The sequence below is a fragment of the Felis catus genome, chromosome C1 (genome assembly GCF_018350175.1).
Source record: "Felis catus isolate Fca126 chromosome C1, F.catus_Fca126_mat1.0, whole genome shotgun sequence".
Lineage (NCBI taxonomy): Eukaryota > Metazoa > Chordata > Mammalia > Carnivora > Felidae > Felis > Felis catus.
The window spans coordinates 98,314,010-98,338,909 of NC_058375.1; the positions used below are offsets into that span (position 1 = coordinate 98,314,010).

The following is a 24,900-nucleotide window of genomic DNA, read 5'->3' on the forward strand; positions in this document are numbered from 1 at the left end:
CACCCAGGTGCCCCTAATCTGGCATAACTTTAATGTGACTTTTCTTGTTGCTTCTAAATTTTGACAGGGACCTCAAAGACAGGGCACAAAATCTTTAGAACCTTTACATTCTAAAGCAGAACAAAGGGATGTACATCTATTATATTATAAGGAATCGGCCTGCGTGATTGTGGAGGTTGACAAGTCTCAGGATCTGTAGTCTGCAGTCGCAAAGTCAATGATGTAGTTCCAGTCCGAAAGCTGGCAGGCTTAAGATGGAAACAGAGCTGATTTTTCGGGTGAAATCTGAAGGCAGGGAAAGACCGGTGTCTCAGCTCAAGGCAGGCAGGTGAGAGGAGGTCTCTCTTACTCCAGCCTTTTGTTCTAGTCAGATCTTCAACTGCTTGGATGAGGCCCACCCGCATTAGGGGGGTAATCTGCTTTACTCAGTCTGCCAACTGAAATGTTAATTCCTTACAGAACACCCTCAAGACATACTCAGAATAATGTTTGGCCAAGTGTGTGGGTACCCTGTTCCTGGTCTGGTTGACACATGAAATTAACCATCACACTGTCTTTGCAGGACGTGCATAGAACTAGAACCCAGTTCTGGTAGCCACGGGCTACCCTATCGCCTTGGCCGGTGGCCTCCTAGGTTAAGCATCCAACTTTGGCTCAGGTCATGATCTCGCAGTTTGTGAGTTTGAGCTCCATGTCTGGCTCTGTGCTGACAGCTCAGAGCCTGGAGCCTGTTTCAGATTCTGTGTCTCTCTCTGCCCCTCCCTGCTCGTGCTCTCTTTCTCTCTCAAAGAATAAATAAACATTAAAACAAAAAATTAAAAAAAAAAAAAAAAAGAAGAAGAAGCCTAAAAATACACTGACAAACCTCTGGTCTATTGTAAATTCATCAGCTTATATGACCTCTGGTCTAAGGAAGCCTGCGGATGTTCTAAAAGAAAAGGTGTCTACCAAAACGTCGTATTTCGAAGAGGCCAACCTAGAGTCCGAAGTGAGAAGTCCTAGGTGCTCCAAGTGCAGCGAGAGAGCTCAGGGAGCCAAGATCCTTTCAGGCTGTGGGAATCTGGGAAAATCTCAAGAGGGGGGTGGCTGTGGAGGGCTGGGGCTTGAATGATTAGTGTGATGAGAGAGGTAGAGTTGGATGGTGGGACAAACATCAGAGCGAGTGATGCGTGTGGGGGAAACGGTGAATTGCCCGCTTAGGCCTGAGTGCAGGGGGTATGAATGAAGGGTGCTTAGGAGCAGCCCAGGACAGTGCGGTGCCGCTAGGGGATGCACGAGATGGTCTTTGGTGGCATGTGATGGCCATTTTAGAGTTTATCACTTAGGCATTTATATTAACGCACCTTGGAAATATTTAAACGGTAATGATAATATTCCTCACGATGAGGCAAAGTAAAGAAAATATTCAGGAAGCAGTAATTTGGGGGCGGCCGGGTGACTCAGTTGGTGAAGCGTCTGACTCTTGATTTCAGTTCAGGTCACGATCTCCTGGTTGGTGAGATCGAGCCCTGTGTCGGGCTCCACGCTGACAGTGCGGAGCCTGCTAGGGATTCTCTCTCGTCTCTCTCTCTGCCCCTCTCCCTTGTCAAAATAAATTAAAAAATCATTAAAGAAAGAAGGAAGTAATAACTTGGATGGTGCACAGACATGACAAAAATCATCAAGGAAAAATGCAGGGAGATTGGGCTCAGTTTAGAATGATTTAGGAGGGTAGGCAGGCTAAGTGTTTAGGGTGGGGCTTTGGTAGATCCATCTGAGAGCGGGTGTGAAATGGACTAAGGTGGAAAAAGTGATCTAGGTGGCAGAGACCAGTAAGGAAAGTATTGTAACGCGGTAGTAGTAAGAGTTTCCTCTTTAAGGAACACGCTGCTGCTTTTCCTTCACACGCTCCTATATTTGCTCAAGTTCTTATTGTAAATTCATCAGCTTGCTTCACGTGGAAGCAACACGTGCAGCTGGAAGTGGCCGCAATTTTCCCCACTGCCTCTCTGCAAACAGACATCCCTGGGTTCTGGCAGCGGCGTTTTGAAGCTTTGACACATTACACGTCACAGTTTCATGTCTGAGCTCCTTTCCTTAGAGTCAACGCCACTCTTTTTTGCACCAAAAATTTTCATCTCGGCGCAAGGAAAGAAGTCTTGCGTGAAAAAGCTGGGGGTGGGGAAGGGGGAGGGGGAATAAGACCTTCGGAAACTGTCAGGCTGAGCCTTGAAATTGCGCAGAGAACCTTGAGTTCTATTCCAGTGAAACAAAGTTGCAAGGAGGCAAGCAAAGGCTTTCCATCCGCATCCCCCACCCCCAAAGTCCAGCTCTGTGCACTTTTTAAATCTTTAGTTCTTTTGTTTGCGATGTCTACATTCTTCGCGGCACTGTGGATTTCTGAAGACACTGCCAGCCACATTGAAATATTCTTCCTGTCAGAAATGAAGCGTTGAATTAGCATATGGTGAAGGAAGTTGCCTGTCCAGGAAGGAACCTACAGTGCTATTCTAACGGGTAGAGCTTCAGGAGCCGGAGAAGTGACTCTGGCAGGGCTCTGGCTGCTTCCTGCCTGTAGTCTGTCAGCTTATTTTCCTGGTTTTCTCTTCTGACGTCCGGAATCTCATCGATGGGTTATCACTTACCCCTTCCTTCATCCTCCCAAAGCAGGGGGACGCTTCAGTCAGCCTTCTTCCTTAGATGAATGTATTCATACATAACTGTTGGTGGAATGAATACATTCCTTTTCGGTTTCCTCTGTCACTTCTCACTAGCTTGGTGGCTTATTTACTTAGTGGTTGGTTACCTTATCTCTCTGAAGGCTATGGATGAGTCAGCGAATGAGGCCAGGGGAGGACTCTGTGGCGTGCAACCTGATATGAGGTGCCATCTGGTACCTTCTTTCTCAACCTCCCATCTCCCAAACCTCCTCTACCGGCCCACCCCTTGACAGGATGCTGCCTGACTTTGTTTCCTAGGCAAAACCCCGGGAAAATGCTCTTTGTCCTTAATGATCCTTCAGCTGTTTTTTCAGGATCTGTAGTAGACACCTCATTTTTTTTTTTGTCCAGAACCCCCTTCTCAATTCTTTGGGAATGTCGCCCCAGTTCCTCTGCTATTTTTCTTTGGAGGAACACCCCTCCCCTTGGAAGCTGTCTTGTTGAGAGTCTGGCAGGGTAGGTGTTGTGTGTTGTGGCCAAGAAGTGAGCCTGTGACCCAAGCTGAGCTCGTCAGTCTGTCTCTGGGGAATCGGAATGTGAGCGACACAGCCTAAGAGCTGGGAAGCGGTCGGGCAGCTACTTTGGGACAGTGGTGACTGTCTATCACCCCTGCTTCTGGGATCTGTGGCACTTCCTTTGTTCCCGTCCTTTTCAAGGCCCTGTGGTTCAGCCTTGCCTTTGATGCCGCAGCATCTGCTTCCAATAAATTAGCTTTTTCTGACGCAAGCCAGACTCCGTTGCTGTTGCTTATGATCAAAGAACCCCGAAGAGGCCACCCTCTGCTCCCTTTTCTCTGTCTCTTGTAGCTCCCCCCACTGCTTACAGCTCTGGGGGCTTCACGTTTCTGTGAGAGCAAAACCCAGCTCCCAGAGTGGCCTGCAGGCCAAGCCCACACCGCTCTGGGGGCCTCTCTGCCTGCCTTCTTGGGGAGCACTCTCTCTTGGGCCCCCCTCACCTTCTCTCCTTCTTTGACCGTTCTGTGCACTCCTGCGTGGGGATCTCCCAAGCTGCCTTCTGCCTGCGGGGCTCTTGGAATTGGCTTTTTGAGAGCCCTTACCAACCCTTGCCTGGTAGGGGCTCTCAACATACGTGATACTTTCTCATCATAACATGCATTGTGTCATCATATATTTTATCATTGTTTATCTCCTTCGCTAGACCATAAGCTCCATGAGGACAGGAACTATACATTTGTCCCTGACTGTATTTTAGTGTCTAACGTGGCACTTGCTAGGCTATAAGAGTCCAAAACATTTTTGTGGAATGAATACATAAAAAAACATGCAATCTGACCTTGCCAGACCACCCGAGGTATGAATTTGCTTCCAGTCTCCCACTTGTCAGGATTTCTTGGCTTCATCTGTTCTCTTTAGGGCTCTGGTCTGCACTGGGCAGTGATGGCCGGAGTGGTTTCATCACACACATAAACACAGTCTTTGCTAGCAAGCTTTCCCGCAGCTCTCCTTTCTTTGACCTTCTATCATACCCCTGCCTAATGTTCACCTTATACCACCTGATTATATTCTCCTAGAGAGGCCCATTTGACGGTAGGATTATTATGTCCTTGAAGGCATCGATTAGGAATGTGAACACGAATTCTTTTATGGTTCTGTGCTTGAGTAGCTAATTCAATTCATCCCATCGAAGCGTAGTTTCCTCATCTTTAAGATGGGGATAATAATATCTGTCCTACTATATAATGCCCGGTGGTGGTGAGAACATGAAGAGATAATGTCAAAGCACTTAGAACAATTGCTAAATGGATACAAAATGTGAGAAATGTTTATCATTGCCTTGTATCTTTCTGATATACGTGATAATATTTAGTCTTTTCTAGGCACTCTTCAGATACTAGAATGCCTTCATCTGCCTGCCCTTACTTCACCTAGTAAGCGAAATGAGATATACTACTGTTTCCCGCTGAATACCCACTGAGAGCAGCACACGCAGAGCTAAGGGCTTCATTTACTGTGTACAAGAATGTGAGGTGGACATTAGTTTCCCTCATTTGACTGAGGAGAAAACAAAAGCTTGGAGAGCTTTAGCCACTTACTCAAGGTCACACAGCTTATAAATTGGGGAGCTGAGCCCATGGACTCCAAAGCTAGTGCCCTTCCCCAGGACCTATAGGGCCTCTCCCCTGCAAATCTCTCAGATGGCTGACCCCGGGTCATACTCTGCCAAGTGCCCACCGTGACATACTTTCTGTTCATTTAAAGTTCACACCGTCATCATCATTTCACAATTGAGGAAGCGGTGGCTGAGAGAGAGAGAGAGAGAGAGAGAGAGAACTTGGACATCTGCTTCCGGGTAGGAGAGAGAGTTACAACAGGCCACCACAACTATTGCAGTAACTGGAAGACAACTGGACGCATTGTACAAAACATCTGCGAGAGACAGTGGAGAGCCTTGGAAGCCATGAGCGGGAACGATTAATCTAGCAAAGAACCTTTTGGCCCGCTGATCCTGCCTCATTTTCTTCCCCGGGGGCATCTGCCCGGTCTGAGCACAGGCATGTACTTGACCTGAGTGGGCTGAGACTCTACTGAAGGAAAGGGAAACCACAGAGGTTGTGGCCATCTCGATAGGCTGGCAGGACAGAGAAACCAGAGGGGCCCCAAAGGCAAGGCTGGTTTTGTCTGTGGAGCATTTGCTGAGCTGTGGGGAAGCTGATGAGAAGTCTCAATAACCCTGGAATCTAGCACTGTCTAAATCTGGGCCTGCAGCACAGGCCAGTTGTTTCAAGTTTCTTTCCTGGGGCCCAAGGGGATCAGGGGATCATGCCCCCTTCTTCCCTTTGGTATCTGTATTCCTCTGCACCAACTGGGCCTACATTTTCTGTGGCAAGTAGCTTTTCACAGACATTGTCGCCCCCTGCTGTCAGCGATTGGTGTTGCAAGGACTTGGAGCCTGCCCTTAGCATCTTCTGTCTGGACAGTGTTCTCTCAAGAACTGGGGGTTTTAGCCCTGATGATCAGTTCCCAAGTCTGAGGATTTTGTCTCACTGGTCTTCTCCACCCCTGAGTGTTAACTGTCTAGATTGGTCGACGGCCGTGGCTGTCAGGTCCTCATCTGTGAAATAGCATCAACAGTGCCCATTTTGCAGGTTGTGCATTCTTCGAGGAAGGAAATAAAGTTCTTAGTGTTGTCTAGTATGCAGTTAGTGATTGGTAAGTAGTAATAACAGTAGCAATCCTTCTCAAAGCTCCTCAAAGGAGGCAGCCCTAGGTGGTATTTCCAGTGGTGGGGAGAGATGGCCTGACTCCAGATGTTCTGGGGACATTCTAGATGTTCTCAGCCCTCCTCACCGGAGTGCACCAGGAGCCAGGAGCCTGGTGCCCAACACCAAGGAGGAGGAGAGGAGGAGGAAGGCTGGGCTGGTGAGTGCCAGGCAGCTCCCTGGACGTTAGCATCTGGTCTGTTAACTGTTTTGTATTGGTGATTCTCAGGCCTCAGCCCTGGGAACTGAGGTTGCTCAAACTACCTCTGCCTTTCTGAAGGTTGCACCTGGGTCCTCTCTGACAAGATGGGACCCCTGGCCTCCTTAGATGGAGGCATGCCGAGTTAACTGATTGATGGAGAACAGAGGTTAGATATTTCAAACTAGCTCTTGCCTGGGTGAACTGCTTTTCTGCCTCACTGTGTGGGCCCCACGCGGTGGGTGCTGGGGAGCCGTGGGTGTGGGTGCAGACGCCTGCCTGGGGGCTTCCTGGGGCCGGGATCCCAGGGCCTTGGCCGCCTAGCATCTCGGGGAGCTCAGACCTTCGGGCTCTGTGGCGTCAGCTCTGGATGGTGCCCGTTTCCTGTTCTCCAGCTTCCCCCATTGTCAGGTTCCCGTGATACCAGCACCCCTCGCAGCAGCCGTCTCCTGGAGGCTTCTTTCCTGGCGATGTAGAAGACTTCCCATCATTCTTCATTTTGAAAGCACACACTGTCCCTTGGGCACTCAGCTGCATTCCCCCAGATCTTGGCGCTCTTTCCCCCGGGGCCCGCCCACGATCTCTCTCCCAGTGTGCTTGGCCTCGTCTCTGGCTTGAGTGGACACAGCTGCGTGCAAGGCCCCTGCCTGGCCTTCTTTCTCTGGGTCCCGAGCAGCCGACCGAGCAGGGACGCAGCCGGCAGCCGCCCGTGGTGACGGGTTGGAGTCTGACGCCTTCCCGGGCAGCCCACAGACCCAGCAGCACCCTACTAACTCTGAGCCACCCTTTCTTTTCTGTCCTCACAGCATTACGACCCTGTGGCTGGTTAATTTCTACCTGCTGGCTTGTTGCCACATACGTAGACTTAGGTATGGGCCATGTGACTTGCTTCTGTTCTAGAGTTGCCAGATAAAATACGCAGTGTCCGGTTAAATTTAAATTTTGAATAGGCAAGGAATCTTTTTTTTTTTTTTTTTTTTTTTAGTTTAAGTGTGGCCTATATATTGCATGGACATACTTATACTAAAAAAAGATCCCCTGTTTATCTGAAATTGAAGTTTAACTGGATGCCTTGTATTTTTATTGGCCAAGTCTCGCAACTCTGTTCTTGTCTGCCCCATCGGGGTCCTCTAGGGGCTTGGGAACTTTCTGGAGGAGGCTCCGTTCCTGACAGCAGGGGCTTCATCTCAACCTTTAGATTAAGAGACTTGTCACCCATGATGTCTTCCTTAGATGGGGGGATTCCCTGGAGGAAGGACTTGTGCCCCTGTCTCCCACTCCCACCCTTGAGAGGCTCCAGGTTAGCCCTGCTATGTGTGCAGGGTCTCCAGCTAGGGTCTGAGGGCTTGGCTCATGGTGAGCAATTTCGGTGTGGGGCTCCCTTTCCTGCAGAGTTACCCATCGGAGCTAAGCCCACACGCGTTCTGCCTGCTCGAGGGACCACTTTTCCTGACACGGTCGTGGGCTGGTGAGCAGCAGGGAAGCCTGGAGGGGAGAGGCCCCCCATCACAGGTCTGGTGATGCCTGCCGGCTGGGAGATACAGCTCTGAGCTAAGCGAGCATCCTCTGGGTGCCTCATGTCATTTTGTCAGGGCTCACAGCTTCCCTTTACACTCGTCTGTGGCAGCTGGTGTAGGATAAATATCAGGCCCGGTCTTTGTTCTTTGCCTGGTGACCTTTCAATTTCTTGGCTTGTGCTTCATTTCAAAATGTCTTTATATGGACGAGAGCAAGTAGCTCGACCAGGATCTGGCTCTGGTGGCTCTCGGTCCGGTGCACAGCACGAGGCTGTCTCACTGGGGTGCTGGGGACGGGGAGGCCGAGGAGGCTGACCTGAGCGGGGGAGGTTTACCCGAGGCCCAGGCTCTGGCAGCGCTGACTGGTGATTGCTTCTCTTCTCAGCAGAGATGACAGAAGGTGTCAAAGCCAAATATTCACTGGAGGCAAAGTCTGAACACTTCAAATAAGATTTAGTGACTCATCGGTCGTGGGCAACTCAGGACTCCGAGAATCCCTGCAGGTTATACACTGATCGCTCGGCTAATCTTAGGAAGATGGACAGGGGCATTTTCTGGTGCTTACGTTTTGAAATTTCTCCTTTTCTCCTCCTGCAGGAAAAAATGACTCTTATCCTTAGGTGGGAAGTCGAGGAAGCCTCTGGAAACCTGTGGTGGGTGAGTGACAACGTCCAGGTCTGAGCAGCACTGATAGATAGCCTTTGGACTCAGACAACCCCACTCCCTCTTTCCCCTCTGCCCGTGATGTCCGCTCATTTTCAGGAACCTGTGCCAATGTGCAGGTCACCCCGATGCTGGTTCTCTTACAGGCACGGAGGTCACCCCAACTGTCCTCTGCCTCAATGGGGCCCATCTGAAAGGGTACCTCTTTCTGTAGAAGCATAGCCTCTCCCGCTTTCTCCTGAGCTTTCCTTAGTGCGTTACCCCCCACCCTCCTTTATTATCATCTTTTTTTTTTTTTTGCTATGTTTCAAATCCCTAAGTGCCCCCCCTAGAATCCTGTGTTGGGACTTGCCCAGTTCCTCTGGCAGGGGGAGGGCTACTGTGCTGGTTGGTATTTCTCAACTGCAGCCCCTTCCCTTGGGCTCTTTCCCACTTTCCCCCACCTCTTGCCCACCTGGCAGCTCGCAGAGAGTGATTAATGGCGTTGTCTCTCGCTTCATTGCTAGAGGGGAGAAGAGGATGCTGAATGAGAGAGGGGGGGCCTGGGTTTGGGAGTGCGTGGGCTTGTCTCTTTGGAGGGGCCCGACCGGAGTCCTTTGTAACGTCTTGAGTTTCACGCATGGGACCCCTCTGTGGTCAATAAAGTAAGCTTTTAATTAAAAAGAAAATCTTAGAAATGACTGGCCCTCAGCCCTGATGCTCTGGTGTGAGAAGAATAGTTTATTTTTAAATAAGACGTAAAAAGAATTTACGACACCATTGATTAGATTAAAATAAAGAATTTCCGTTTATTAGACATCTTAACGAGAAGTTGCATACGGGGAGAAGATACTTGGGGTGCATATACTTGCAAGAGAGTGGTATCAAGATTATGTAGAATTCCTACAATTCAATACAAACAGAACAAACAACTCAAGAGAAAAATAGAGAAGTCACATGAATAGGGGTTTCACAGAAAAGGAAATACGTATGGCTAATGCACACATGAAGAGGTAGTCAACATCTTTAGTTATCAAGGAAAAATAAATTAAGACAACGGTGGGTTAACACTTATCTGTTTAATTGGCAATAATTATGAAGTCTGTTAATACAGGGAATTGGAAAAGATCCAGGTACTCATTTATTCAATAAAAACTCCTTCAACCCTACTTTGCACGAGGTCCTTTTTTTAGGTGTTTAGGCTATAACAGTGAACACAAAGATAAAAATGGCAGTTTTTGCCGTGGCTTACATTCTTCTGGGGGGAGAGGGACAATGAACGATAAAAGTAATAATTAGCTAGTTATCTAGTATCAAGGGAGATATAGAGGAAGGTAAGGGCAATGGAGCAGGTTGGCGAGGTTGGCGGGGTAAGTTTCAATTTAAATGGAGTAGGTCAGGGTACATCTCATTGAGAAAGTGACATTTGAGAAAGATTTGAAGGGACTTGGAGAATCTATAGATCCACATGATCTCACAGACATCTGTAGAACACTACACCTAACAATAGCAGAATTCACATTCTTCTCAAGTTCACACAGTATATTCTCCAGGATAGATCATAAAACCATAAAGTAATATGGTTTTAATTTAAAAATAAGACCTGGGGCGCCTGGGTGGCTCAGTTGGTTAAGCGGCCGACTTCAGCTCAGGTCACGATCTCGTGGTCCGTGAGTTCGAGCCCTGCGTCGGGCTCTGTGCTGACAGCTCAGAGCCTGGAGCCTGTTTCAGATTCTGTGTCTCCCTCTCTCTCTGCCCCTCCCCCGTTCATGCTCTGTCTCTCTCTGTCTCAAAAATAAATAAATGTTTAAAAAAATTTAAAAAAATAAAAATAAGACCAAAAAATCATAAAGTCAATAAATTTTTATTTTATTTTATTTTATTTTATTTTATTTCCAGTATAGTTAGCATACAGTATTATATTAACAGGTGTACAATATAGTGATTCAACACTCCCATACAACCAATGCTCATCACAACAAGTGCACTCCTTAATCCCTATCACCAATTTAGCCCATCTCCCACCTCACCCCCAGTAACCATCAGTTTTTTCTGTATAGTTAAGAGTCTGTTTCTTGGTTTGATTCTCTCTCTCTTTTTTTTCTTTGTTTATTTTTGTTTGTTTCTTAAATTCCATATGTGAGTGAAATCGTATGGTATTTGTCTTTCTCTGACTGACTTACTTTGTTTAGCATAATACTCTTTAGATCCATCCATGTCATTGCAAATGACATTGCAAATTCATTCTTTTTATGGCTAAATAATATTCCATTGTATACGTATATGTATCTTCTCTGTCCATTCATCTGTCAGTGGACACTTGGGCTGCTTCCATAATTTGGCTCTTGGAAATAATCAAAATTCAATAAACTTAATACAATTGAAATAATATAAAATCTGTCGTCTGACCATAATGGAATTAAATCAGAAGTCAATCACAGAGGCCAACTTGGGAAATTTATAAATAAATGGAAATAAAGTAACATACTATTAAGTAACCAGTGGGTCAAAGAAGAAATCACAAAACTGCTTTGAGATGAATGAAAATGAAGAGACAATACACCCAAACTCATGGGTGACAGTGAGGGCAGTGTGAGGCCAAGCATATGACCGTTGTCACTCTCACCAATATTGCATTTCTTCTCCTATTATAGCCTTTAGAGCTTTTTTTTTTTTTTTTTTGGTTTTTGGTTTTTGTTTTTTTTTCTTACCCAACTTGAGTGTTAGTCTCCTGAGGGCAGTGTAAGTCTCCCGCTTATACTCTCTGTTGTATCTCCAGTGCCTAGTACAGTGGGAGGGCCTGAAAATTTGGTGGGATGAAAAAAAGTCTCCTTATTGCTGCACTTGTGGGTATAAATGCATAGATCGTCCAATCAGGTATAGATTGTCCGATCACCACACTGGGCACCTGAAGCTAATGTAACACTGTGTGTCAACGATACTTCAAAAAAATTAACCTTAGAAGCTCTTTCTTCTGTCTATGGTGGGTTTCTCAAACTCAGCAGCATTGATGTTTTGGGCCAAAGAATCCTTTGTTATTGTGGCTGGTCCTGTGCATCGGAGGGGGTGCAGTGATATCCTCGGCTGCTACCCGGTCAAGGCGAGTGGCATCCCCCAGTTGTGACAACCAAAAATGTTTCTAAGCATTGTCATATGTGCCTTGGGGGACAAAAAACCCCCTGGTGGAGAGACACTGGTCTAGTGGCTCCATCTTGCTCCTTCCTGAAGTTTTGACAAAGGACCTTACAGCCTCCTCCTGGATTTGATGCATTTCTTTTCCCTCCTCCTCCTCCTCCTCCACCTCCTCCTCCTCCTCCTCCTTTTTTAATGTTTGTTCATTTATTTTGAGAGAGAGAGAGAGAGAGAGAGAGAGAGAGAAAGCATGAATGCTTGTGGGGGAGGAACAGAGAAAGAGGGAGAGAGAGAGTTTCAAGCAGGCTCAGAGCTGTTAGCACAGAGCCCAACGTGGGGCTCAAACCCATCAACGCTGAGATCATGACCTGAGCTGAAAGTAAGAGTTAGCTGCTTATCCGACTGAGCCACCCAGGCACTCCTGATGCATTTCTTATTATGAGAATTGTTGGCCGTGGAGAGTTTGGGAGTGAGGAAGTTTTATTTTCAAATGCTCCATTATATGTGCAGTTCATCCTTTACTTCCTTTCTCTCCATTCACATTTAATCGCCGGGAATGAGCAGCAGCCAGATGGCACCGCCAATATTCTGCCTGGAAATTGCAGATCATCAGGCTCGTTAGGTATGTGTCCTAGTTTCCATGCTACTGCAGGTGAACGTATTACCAAAATTTGTGCCACAGCAGAGAAACAGTGCCCTTTCTTCCAGCGCCCGTAGCGTTTTCCTTTAAGCCCTCACTGCCAGACTTCTAGAGGCAATCAGGCTTCGCAGAGAACAGTATCTTCAAGGTTCTTCCACCCCCCAGCCACTTCCCAGTTAAAAAGCCACGGCTGAGCAAAATTAGCTTTGTGAGATCAGCACCCCACTTCCAGATACCCAGCTCTGTTCTGGTTAACCACTGCTGCATAAAAAATTGCTCCCGAACATAGTGCCTTAAAATCACAATCATTTTCTGTCTCTTCTGGATGCAGAAAGGGTGCGGCTTGGCAGTTCTGTCTCAGGGTCTCTGGTGAGGTTGCCGTCCGGTGGCTGGCGCTGAGATGGTGGGGATGCGAGGTGGCTGAGTGTCTCCCTTTCTCTGTGTGCTTTGAAGAACCCTCCAGGCCATCACTCAGCATGGGCTTGTTTGGACTGCACCGAGCAGAGCAAGACGAAGCCCACAGCATTGTGTGAAGTCACACAACACAGCTTGTGTCATACTCTGCTGATCGAGGCAGTCCCAAAGATCTGCCCAGGTTCAAGGAGAGGCCATGGACCCCCCACTTTGATGGGAGAAGTATCGAACTCACTTTGTAAGAACAGCTTGTGAGTGGGAAATATTGTTGAGGTCATCTTTGGAAAATACAATCTGCCACGACAAACATATTCAAGTGTATTACACAAGAAGGTTATGTTAGCTCTTTAGGAAAGAAGAGGCAGAAAGGTGGAATAGGAAGGAACATGTGTGTACTTGGCTTAATGCTCTAGCTGTTGAGTTGGGTGGTAGGCAGGGTCATCTACTAACCAGATTTTGAACCACTCCAAATCATAGTGTGAGTGGTATTTCCAGAGTTGTACAAGATGGCAACCCTGGGTGGGCCCACAAATCAGATGTTTATTATATGTTAATATAATTTATTAGAATGAAAATGACAAATAATATAAAATGAATACATAGAAAAAAATAAATACACAAAATAAAAAAGGGGAAAAGAATAGTCTAAGTTTTAGTCAGTCAGAGAGTCAACAGCATTGTGGGAGCAGCCCAGAGCCACTTCCTGGGAGCAGTCCTGATATACAAGGGCTCTCTGGAGACATGAATACCTCACTTGGTAAATTCATGGGAGCGCTGCTCGACTCAGAGCCATTCTTCCTTCTCTAGGGACAAGCAGAAGTGAGTCCGGGTGGCCCTGTCTCAGGCCCAGGGTCTGGCTGGCTGATCTAGAGGTCAACACCTGACCCCTCCGTGCTTGTCAGAGAATAAGACCCTGGCTCTGACCACAGGGATGATCATCTGACCAAGCCAGGCCTGGTAGTTATTCCTCAGAATGTTTCCAAGCTGGAATTAGTAGTAGGAGCCAAAGGTTTTGAAACTTTTGGGCCCTCAGCCGCTAGGCCACCCATGGGGGACGTGCAGTCAGCGAGAGAATGAAGCAGCAGGCAGCGAAAAGCAGGGCAGACAGTGGACGGCGACCCGGCCAGCCACCCCTGAGGCTGGCCCCTCCTGGGTGTGGTGTGCAGCCTTCCTTTGGTTACGTGACTCCAGCATCCTCCCAATAACTTTCCCTTTTGGCCTGGCCTCATTTCAGCTGGGCTTCTGTCACTTGTCCTCACAAGGTTAGGGAGAACACATCCACCTTGTGACTAAGGAATGTCACGGAGCCATGTTTCAGCATGCAGATTGAAAGTGAGCACCAAAGTACGAATGCATTTCTAAATAAAAAAGTAAACCTTTGAGGTCCATCCGAGAGGCCTGAAGGCAAGTATTCATTTATTCATTGTATTCATTCTTTCAGCCAACGTCTATTGAGTACCTGCTGTGTGCCTGGCTTTTATAAGCTCTGGCTATTCATAGATGGATAAACTCACCATGATACCAACTGTCATGAAGCTTCATAGTCTGGTGAGAGGCAAGCATTACATGAAATTAGCCAACATATAATTATGTAATTATAAATTCTGATCAATGTGCTGAAGAAAAAGGGTAAGATGTTATGAGAGAATAATAGGAGGGGCAGGTTTGGGAGCAGGTGAGCAGAAAGGTATCTCTGGGGGAGGGATACATAAACCAAGACCAAGAGGGGAAAGGAGTCAGCCAGGTGAGGAATGGAATGGAGAGTATCTGGGCAGGGGAAGACCATGTGAGCTGCTGCAATGGAGAAAATGATAATAATAAAAACATGTGGTGCTTACTATGTGCCAGGCGTTCTTAAAATTAGTCCTTGGGGCACCTGGGTGGCTCAGTCAGTTGAGTATTTGACTTCGGCTGAGGTCAGGATCTTGTGGTCTATGAGTTCGAGCCCCACATCGGGCTCTGTGCTGACCCCTCGGAGGCTGGAGCCCGCTTGGGATTCTGTGTCTCCCTCTCTCTCTGCCCCCTCCCACTCATGCTCTCTCTCTCTCAAAAATAAACATTAAAAAATGTAAAAAAAAGTTAGTTCTCACAACAATGATGTGAGGTAGTTACTGGTATTATGGTTTTTTTGTTTTTGTTTTTGTTTTGTCCTTTTCAGAATTGGAAACCAAGGCTAGAGAGGGTTAAGAAAGCTGACCAAGGTCACACAGCCAGTGAATGGTAGAGCTGCAATTCTTACCCGGGAGGAGGCCCCTGAGGTTGGAACCGGAAAATGAGGACAGGATACACAGGAGGTTGGGCTGGGGCTCAGAAGAGAGTCCGGGTCCTGTCCAGCCTTGTAGGCCATGGAAAAGGAGTTTAAATTTTATTCTGTCATGACAAACTATTGAAAAGATTTAAGCAGGAGAGTGCATGATGTAATGTACAAGTAGAAAAGCTAGTAAAGTCATAGGATAGAAAATCAATATACAGGAATCTTTTACATTTCTATACACCAGTAATGAAATATCAGAAAGAGAAATTAAGGAATTGATCCCATTTGCAATTACACCAAAAATAATAAAGTACCTAGGAATAAACCTGACCTAAAAGGTGAAAGACCTGTACTCTGAAAACTATGAAACACTGATGAAAGAAATTGATTGACACAAAGAAATGGAAAGACACCCCATGCTCATGGATTGGAAGAACAAATATTGTTAAAATGTCCATACTACAGAAAGCAATCTACATATTTAATGCAATCCTTATCAAAATACCAACAGCATTTTTCACAGAGCTAGAACAAACAATCCTAAAATTTTGATGGAACCACAAAAGACCCCAAATAGCCAAAGCAACCTTGAACAAGGAAAACAAAGCTGGGAGCATCACAATTCTGGACTTCAAGATGCATTACAAAACAGTAGTGATCAAAACAGTATGGTCCTGGCACAGAAATAGACACATAGGTCAATAGAACAGAATAGAAAACTCAGAGATGGACCCGCAACCATAGGGTCAACTAATCTTCGACAAAGCAGGAAAGAACATCCAATGGAAAAAAGACAGTATCTTTAGCAAATGATGTTGAGAAAACTGGACAGCAACATGCAAAAGAATGAAATTGGACCACTTTCTTACACCATACACAAAAATACATTCAAAATGGATGAAAAACCTAAATGTGAGACAGGAAACCATTAAAATCCTAGAGGAGAACACAGGTAGTAACCCCTTTGACATCAGCCATAGTGAAATTACTAGATATGTCTCCCCAGGCAAGGGAAACAAAAGCAAAAATAAACTGTTAGGAATTTATCAAAATAAAAAGGCTTCTGCACAGTGAAGGAAACAATCAACAAAACTAAAAGGTAACCTACAGAATGGGAGAAGATATTTGCAAATGATATATCTGATAAAGGGTTAGATCCAAAGTAGATAAAGAACTTATAAATCTCGACACCCCAAAAATGAATACTCCAATTAAAAAAGTGGGTAGAAGGCACGAATAGACATTTTTCTGCAGAAGACATCCAGATAGCCAACAGACACATGAAAAGATGTTCAATGCCACTCATCACTAGGGAAATACAAATCAAAACCACAATCAGATACCACCTCACACCTGTCAGAGTGGCTAACGTCAACAACACTAGAAACAACAGGTGTTGGTGAGGATGCAGAGGAAGGGGAGCCCTCTTACACTGTTGGTGGGAGTGCAAACTGGTGCAGCCACTCTGGAAAACAGTATGCAGGTTCCTCAAAAAGTTAAAAATAGAACTACCCTATGATCCCGCAATTGCACTACTAGGCATTTACCCAAAGAATACTAATGCAAAGGGATATGTGCACCCTGATGCTTATACTAGCATTGTTGACCATAGCCAAATTATGGAAACAGCCCAAGTGTCCACTGACATCATGAATGGATAAAGAAGATGGGGTGTGTATATATACGATGGAATATTACTATGCTGTAAAAAGAACGAAATCTTGCCATTTGCAACGATACGGATGGATCCAAAGAGGATAATGCTAAGCAAAATAAGTCAGTCAAAGACAAATACCATATGATTTCACTCATATGTGGAATTTAGGAAGCAAAACAAATGGTCATAGGGAAAAAGAGAGAGAGAGAGAGAGACAAACTAAGAAATAGACTCCTAATTACAGAGAACAAACCGGTGGGTGGGGAGGGGTGAAATAGGTGAGGGGGATTAGGAGTGCTCTTGCTGTGATGAGCACAGGGTGATGTAGGGAAGCACCGAATCAGTTTCATACACCTGCAACTGGTATTACACCGTGGGTTAACTAATTGAAATTAAAAAAAAAATTTTTTTTTCAACGTTTTTATTTATTTTTGGGACAGAGAGAGACAGAGCATGAACGGGGGAGGGACAGAGAGAGAGGGAGACACAGAATCGGAAACAGGCTCCAGGCTCCGAGCCATCAGCCCAGAGCCTGACGCGGGGCTCGAACTCACGGACCGCGAGATCATGACCTGGCTGAAGTCGGACGCTCAACCGACTGCGCCACCCAGGCGCCCCACTAACTGAAATTTAATTAAAAACTTAAAAAAAAACCAGAAAAGCCAGTGATGAATTTTATTATTTTTGAAAAATACACGAATTACATTTTATGGCTGTAAAACCCACACATTGTTCATTTGGAATGCACAGAAAAGCACAGAGTGGAAAATAAAAATCACCTTTAATCCCACTGCCTGAAGACAAGAGGTAATTGCTGTTAACCTTGGCACATAGTTTTTTTTTTTTTTTTTTAAAGTTTATTTATTTTTGAGACAGAGAGAGACAGAGCATGAACGGGGGAGGGGCAGAGAGAGAGAGAGACAGAATCGGAAGCAGGCTCCAGGCTCTGAGCCATCAGCCCAGAGCCCGACGTGGGGCTCAAACTCACAGACCTCGAGATCGTGACCTGAGCTGAAGTCGGACGTCCAACCGACTGAGCCACCCAGGCGCCCCTACCTTGGCACGTAGCTTTCCAATCATCGATGACTGTTTGTATTCTAACTGTAGCCCAGTTGGAACGATCACCCTATACACATTGTTTTGCCAACCAGCCCTTAAGAAACAGAGAATGTCACCTGGTGGTTTTGGTCCAGCAGACGAGAACTTGAGGGGCTGGCTGGGGGCTGGAGAGAAGCCTGTGGTGTTCCCAGCAGGAAGACAGGGTCAGGGTCTGGGCCATGGGGTTAGGGCGCCACTTTAGAGACACCTGTGAGCTCCCTGAAGATTTGAGTCTCCCTGAGTTCTCCAGGGAACAGGTAGAGAGCCAACACCTTTTCTTTCGCTGCAGGCCTTCTCCACAAAGACCCAGCTGTCCCGTGCGACTCATAATGTGGGAGATTGTCCTGTACTGCTCTGCGGGCCTCTCTTCCGCGTTCCCTAGGTCACGATTCTGGTGTGAGAGGATGCTACCCATCACATACCTCGGCCTACCCCACCTGCTCATAATTACAGGACGTCACGGTTTTGTACCAGGCATGGTGACAAGTACTTTTTATATGTGTCATGTTAATTACTCCAACCTACACTTCTCTGAGGTAAGTCGCATCAGTCCTTTGACTGTTGAGGAAACTGACGTTCAGAGATGTAACAACAGCCGGAAAGGTGGCGGAGCCAGTGAACCTAAGGATGTCAGACCCCACACTCCATGTGTTTAACCTCTTCTGCACACGGACTGTGTCGCCCGAGAGCACTCTGTTATCATCCTGTTTTGTTGGTGGCAGAAGTGCCCGCTCTCCATCTGATTCGGGGACTGGGCCCGGCTGAGGTATGACCCCAGGTTACTGGTGAGGCCGAACCAGCCCTAACGCTGTGGGTATTTAAGACGTGCCAACAAGGGGTAGGTGTTTGGAAGGCAGATAGACGAATGCCAGAACCCCAGGCTCAGGGAGGACCACGCAGGTCCAGCAGGGAGAGAAAGTTGGTTGGGGGAGGCAGGACCACCTCCTGCTTTGAGAGCAGGCCTGATAGTCTGAATCCTCGTGGCCATTGGGGCCTCGGCCACAGCTGGATCAGGTTAGAGTAACCTCCCCAAAACCAACTGGGAAAACCCCCAGGGTGCTAGGCCACTCAGGCAGCTGCCCGGGGGGGGGACGACCGCCCCGGCTGCTGCTCCGTCTCCTCCATTCATGGAAAAGTACAGGCCTTCAGGCAAATGCCTGGCTGCCCTCTGCGCTCACAACTGCAAGCGCTGACTCGTTTGTCCTTGGTCCAGGGCTGGAGGAAAATAGTTTCCCAAAAAAGCAGCTTAAAAAAATGTGGAAAATATCCACACCCCAAGTGTCTGCAGAGCGGGGGCGGGAAGTCTCCTAGACGGGCTTGCAGCCGGAGATTCCGCGGTCCTCTTGCGAAGAGGCAGGGAAGGAATGTGAAACCCTATCACCCGAAGGGGGAAAAATGCACAGTGTGCCTTTCACTTTCTGCCTGCGCTTGGAGGCAAGGGGGGGCATGGGTCATGCTGGGAAGTTGTTGCCTCCTGAGGGGCTGCCTCGGACGGCAGGGGTTCAGTGGGTAGGTGAGTCAGGATACCTGCTCTGGTCCCCAGATGCTCAGTGGGGACCTGGAACATGCATCTATTTTCTCAAGGATGCTGGGACTGCTTGGCCTCCCAGGGCTAAACCTACTCTCTGTGACCAATCCTTACTTCCTACCTTATGCAGTGATTCACCGCTTTACACATGATCTCATTTGACACTTGCTGTGAGTGAGGAGGTGAGGTATAGACCCAGGATACTACTGGGTCTGTTGTACAAAAAGACAGACTCAGGTTCAGGAGGGGAGGTGTCTGCTTAGGGCCACATAGACCTAAGTCTCCCATGAGTCCAGTGTCCTTTCTCTTAGACCATGCATGTGCTGCCCCTAAGTCTTGCACCTTAGACACCCTATGGGTCCCTGCTGCATTATCTCAGAAGTGGGACGTGCTGGGGGGTGAGGGCTTTGGGGTCAGGAGCCTGACCTTTGTGGCACTGTGCCTGGCCCATAGGTGGCCTCTTGATTATGTGAAAGAATGAATGTGTGACCTTGGGCAAGTCACTTTAATCTCTCCGTGCCTCAGTTTCCTCATCTGCACAACATTAAGTGTGGAGTGGGATAGTCTCTGAAGTCTGAGCTCCTTCCCATTATCAAGCTTTGAGGTGCTAAATTTCTCGATCAAACCCACGCTTCAAACCCACGCTGGCTAGCCCCTGCCAGTGCAGCCATCACCTCCCCAGTCCATTCAGTCACTGGTCCCGCACAGACTCTGCCGTGACCCTTCCTGGTACCCACTCGGCCTTGGTGAAGCGGGCTGAGCACAGAGCTGGAGGCTCGAGGCCCGCTTTTGCCTCTGCCTGTCCACCCAGAGCCCTGGCCCGGTTGCCCACACCACTCCGCAAGTGTTAGATCTCCTGCCTGACCCGTGGGATGGCAGGGTGAGGCTGGGTCGGGGTGAAAGCTGTGTGGAAAGGAAAATCGGGGTCTCGGTGTGGGGGTGGTGTGAGGCACCCATCTGAGAATCATGGTGAGGGGAGAGGTTTTCGAGCAGAACAGGGGGAGAGGCTGTCACTTGGTCATCCTGGGCCAGGTGTCATCGGGATCTAGATTCAGTGATTCGGGGGCTGTATGTCCTTTTTATGGTCTCAGATGGCTGGCTTCTTGACAGGGCTAATGGCATGGGGCACAGGAAAGGTGGGCACAGGGCTCTGACAGGTGTCACGGAGCTAAGTCCTTGACGCACCCGGGTGTGCTCGAGGGAGTCCAGGGGCAGGAGTTTTACACCGTGAGTGGCTGAGCATTGTTTGGAAGTTCTACTGGGTGGTTCCTCCACGTGCCTGGCCCGGGCTGCTCTGGTGCTGCGGCCGGTGCGGGCAAGCATGGAGAAGCAGACTGGGGGACTGGCGGACAGAAGGGTGGGGCAGCATCCCCGTCAGGGCAGGAATGGCCTACTTCTGTGTGTGCAGGGATGGTGGAGGGGGTGGAGGGCGGTGTGTGGCTCCAGGCTTCCCCAGCCCCGCCACCATGTTGGAAATCCAGTTTATTGAATTTACAGTAAAGGTTTTATGGGGCTTTCCTGGAAGCTTCTCATTATGGAAACTCTTGTGCTGGCAGTTTGGTGGCTGGTGTCTGGTTTGTTTGGGAGAGGTTGAGTCAGGTCCTGTCTTGATGGAAAGTTCCTCTGCCTGGGTCACTTGAGGGGAGCAGGCCGGGGGCCCGAGTGGGCCTGCCAAATCCTGAGAGGGGACCGGCTGTCCTGCATCTTGGTCCTGAATGGGTCCCCACTTGTTTCCTATCTGACCATCATTCTCTGTGGGTTCCAGACATCTTTTGGAGAGGAAGCTGTGGGAAAAAAAAAAGTCATCCCAGTTATTAAAGCCATTTTCATTATTTTCCACATATTTGAAAAGTATGAGGTGCTGGTTGATTGAGCAAAACCAAGCCAACTCCATGAAAATGGATTTGCTGATGATAAACATCAGGAACACACAACACACAGGGCCATGTCTGGATCGAGAGTCCTGGGGCCTCAGTGTGAAGTGCCTCCAGCTGCCCCTTAGAAGCTCCTTTGTCTGACCTTTCCAACTTCCTCTTGGACTCTGACTTTGCACCTTCTTCACCACTAGGCTCACATTCCTGCCCCAAGATGCCTGATTCTGAGGGGAGAAGAGCAGGGCTTTGGCTCTAGGATCTATGAAAAGGGCCAGTTTGTGAATGTGGGTGTTTCACCAAGGCCCCGACGTGGAGACTGATTCACAAGTCACCAACCAACCCCCCCTTTGGCTGTTGGGGAGACTATTAGATCCTGTAACACTGGGTCATGAGTCCCTCCCTTCCTGGGTGTTTTTTTTTTTTTTTCTTTAAGTGTTTATATCACTGGTGTTTTCATTCTTTAAAACAAGGGTCATTCATGGGGCGCCTGGGTGGCTCAGTCGGTTAAGCATCCGACTTCAGCTCAGGTCACGATCTCGCTGTCCATGAGTTCGAGCCCCGTGTCGGGCTCTGGGCTGATGGCTCAGAGCCTGGAGCCTGCTTCTGATTCTGTGTCTCCCTCTCTCTCTGCCCCTCCCCCGTTCATGCTCTGTCTCTCTCTGTCTCAAAAATAAATAAACGTTAAAAAAAATTAGAAATAAAACAAGGGTCATTCATAAAACAGAACATGCTGCTTGGGAGTCATGAAAATCAAATGGTTAAGGTTTCTCCGGGGACTGATGCGTGTCCCTTTGTACAGAGTGTGGAGGAAGACCACAGCATTGTCCCTTCCCTGCGGGTGAAGGTGGCCCCTGTGCCGTGCTGGTGGACAGCCATGTTTCTAACGGTCCCTAGGCGTCCACGAGTGTGGTCTGTGCTGCCCCAGGACACAGCGAGCTGACTGTCATCAGAGGAACCTGATGGGGTTTTCACCGACTGCTCTGAAGGGTGGTTGGCCAGGAAAATCTCTGAGCTTCCTGACCTGAGATTCTACGGGGGAGTCATTGGAGTGGACAGGTGCCAGCTTTGCAGCCCAACAGACCTGGGTTCAAGCCTCGCTTCTCCCACACACTCGGTTTCCTTCTCTGCAAGAGAGAAGCTAATAATAACAAGGCTGCTCTGAGGAATAAATGGAGCCTTGCACACAGGGCACCTGAAACTCAGATGGTGGTTTGCTATTACTCCCCCTCTTCTTTTCAAGTCAGTTGGGTGCTCGGAGTAGGTACGGGCTTCACACTGTAAACGATCCTGCATTTAAAAAAAAACAGCCACGTAGCTTCATTTGATACACGATATATACACATGCACACGAGTGTTTGCATCTTGTTTTTATTTCTCCCCACTGTCTGTTTCCCACATGTATGTCTGGATGAGTGTGTCTGTCCTAGATGGCAGAGCGGGAAGGACTCAGGGCCACACCAGGCTCAATTATCTGCCTCGTGATGACGACAGTGACACTAACAGCAACCATCTGACATTTATGATTGCACCTGACTTCCCCAGTCACCCCCTCCGCCACTCCTGGGAGGCAGGAAGGACTAATGAGGCGAACGGCACTGCTGATGAGAGGCTTCCCGAGGGGCACAGCTGGGATGGCAACAAGACCAGGCCCAGCTTGTGGGCTGAGCTGAAGACTCCCCAGGGTGGCCTTCTCGTTGCCCCCAACTCGTCCCCACACCCCACCGGACGTTCTTTTCTTGTGCCCCTTTCTTTCTGGACTTGGCCTGAGTTCCAGTAATCAAATTAGATGGCTAAATTTTCACGTGGGCTTTAAGCATGATCTGAAAGGCAAGGGAGCCTTTTCCTTGGACCCTGTAGGCTTGGGTGTCTGGGGTAGGTGAGGGCTCAGTTGCCTGCAGCCTGAGGGTCCCAGGGAAGCAGAGCAGGGGCCTAAGGCCAGAGCAGGCCAGTGGAACATGCCATTGTCCAGGGAGCTCCAGGCTAACTGGCTTTAGAAAGTTATCTGGCCAGTCTTTTTTTCTCTCCCTAAATTAATGTGTTCATTCATTCATGCCTCTGGCCTGCATGGCATGTTATATTCAGTGCTTTGTCATATGCAGGAAAGGTGAGATCCTCCCTGGCCTTGAGGATTTTGCAGTTCGGTTGATGAGTCAACTAGACAATGAACATGGACAAGTGGAAGCACCAGAGAATAATCTAAAGGCTGAGAGAGAAAAAAAATTCAAAGCCAGGGTTTGAATCCTGGCCCAGTGTGGGGGCTGAGAGGCTGCTGGGGAGTCCTGGGTGAGAAGGACAAAGGGTCTGGCTGTGGGTCACCTGAGTCTGAGTGCACTGGACATGGCCATCACTGTGTTGCTCTTCTGGCCTTGCCCTGGGAACTCCTTGCTCTGGGAAATAGCTCAAGGCTTTCATTTTTGCACAAAGCTGGTCCCAATCACACAGGGCATCTGCCTTAAATGCAACTAACCCCTACCCCTGTCCATACCTTGGTTTGTTTGAAATGATGAGCCAGGCCAAGTGAGATTCCCCTCCAACTGCTCTGAGCCAGTAAATGCTGAAGAATGGGCTAGCCGTGAGAGCCAAAGCTGCAAGATCAAGACATGGGGCTGGAGAGTGGCCAGGATGGACACACGCAAGACATTCTGAGGGGCGCCTGGGTGGCTCAGTCAGTTAAGTGTCTGACTTCGGCTCAGGTCATGATCTCAAAGTTCGTGGGTTCAAGCCCCGCGTCGGGCTCTGTGCTGACAGCTCAGAGCCTGGAGCCTGTTTCAGATTCTGTGTCTCCCTCTCTCTCTGCCCCTCCCCTGTTCATGCTCTGTCTCTGTCTCAAGAATAAATAGACATTAAAAAAAAAAAAAGACGCTCTGAGAAGCAGAAGCTGTGAGGTGGGGAACAGCTGCAAAGAGCAGAGGTAACCAGGAGCCACTCGGTGGTGAGAAATGACAGGAAGGCACAGAAGGAAGCCAAATCATGTCAGTGGTGACCCATGAGCTGGAAGAGATACAAACTCTGCTGTTGAGGGCTGCTGCAGATCCAGGACCGACCCCAGGGTGCCACTCCTCCCCTGATGCCAGGCTGCTTGGCTTTCCTGGGTTCTTGCATCCACGTAGCTGTCAAAAAACCCCCATGATGAGAGGAAGCACTGGTCAGTTTCAGTCTTCATGCAAACAATAGATGCATTAGCCTCACTAGCTAGCTTCCTAGCAAGCTGGAGAATGAAGGTCAGTGGACGTCCACGTGTGCACATACGAACACGCGTACACATGCATGCACACACGTGCATGAATATACACACATTTACAGACTTGGTCGCGATCCGGAAGTGCTGTAAGTGTGGGGCGGGGGAGCCGTGATGGGGCATGGACAGGATCAGCAAGGCAAGCAAGGCTCCCTGGCCGGATAGTCCAGTTGGAAGAACAAATGGGTCATGGCAGGAGAAACTGCTAATTTTAGTTTCCTTCAGGATGTAGATGTCATTTAAAGTCAAACTATTTCCTCATACTTGTGCCCAGCAAATGATTTACTGGGGAATGCTAACGCTGTTCTCTGTGTCCCAGCAGTGTGATGGTGTCCCAGAGCAGGGGACATGTGGCCAGAAGGGCGGCAGCTCAGTGGGCAGTGTTTCTCTCGGCTGTCCTGAGACCCTCCACTGTGGCGGACTGCTCTTCACTGTAGTTCTTCAAATACCTTGAATACGTGTCGTCTCTATACGACACGAATACGTGTTGGCCCCCACCACCTGCGGTTCGTTGCCCATGGGGGTTTGTGTTCGTGTTGGCAAGTTGAAAGCTTTCTTTGCTTCCCTGAACCTTGGGGCTGGGCTCAGGAGTCCCTGCTGGGGCACTCTGTGCTGTGGGACCTCTGGCAAACTGTGACCATGTCTGAGCCTTGATTTCTCCATCTGTAAAATGGGAACAAAGACATCCGAGGATTGGTATTATGTTCTCCTGGTAAGGATTTTGCTTTATAGTTTCTACTGGCTCTATCACAGTCCCAACCCCAACACAATTAGCATACTGACGAGCA

The 24,900-nt window shown here is 48.3% G+C and overlaps 1 long non-coding RNA gene across 1 annotated transcript; it reads left to right on the plus strand.

The window, feature by feature from the left end:
- Window positions 1–2,201: 2,201 nt before the first annotated feature.
- On the plus strand, window positions 2,202–14,359 carry LOC123379011. Its single transcript, XR_006582894.1, has 4 exons — window positions 2,202–8,138; window positions 8,233–8,292; window positions 11,974–12,031; window positions 13,905–14,359. It is a non-coding gene; the product is annotated as an uncharacterized LOC123379011 (long non-coding RNA).
- The last annotated feature ends 10,541 nt before the right edge of the window (window positions 14,360–24,900 follow it).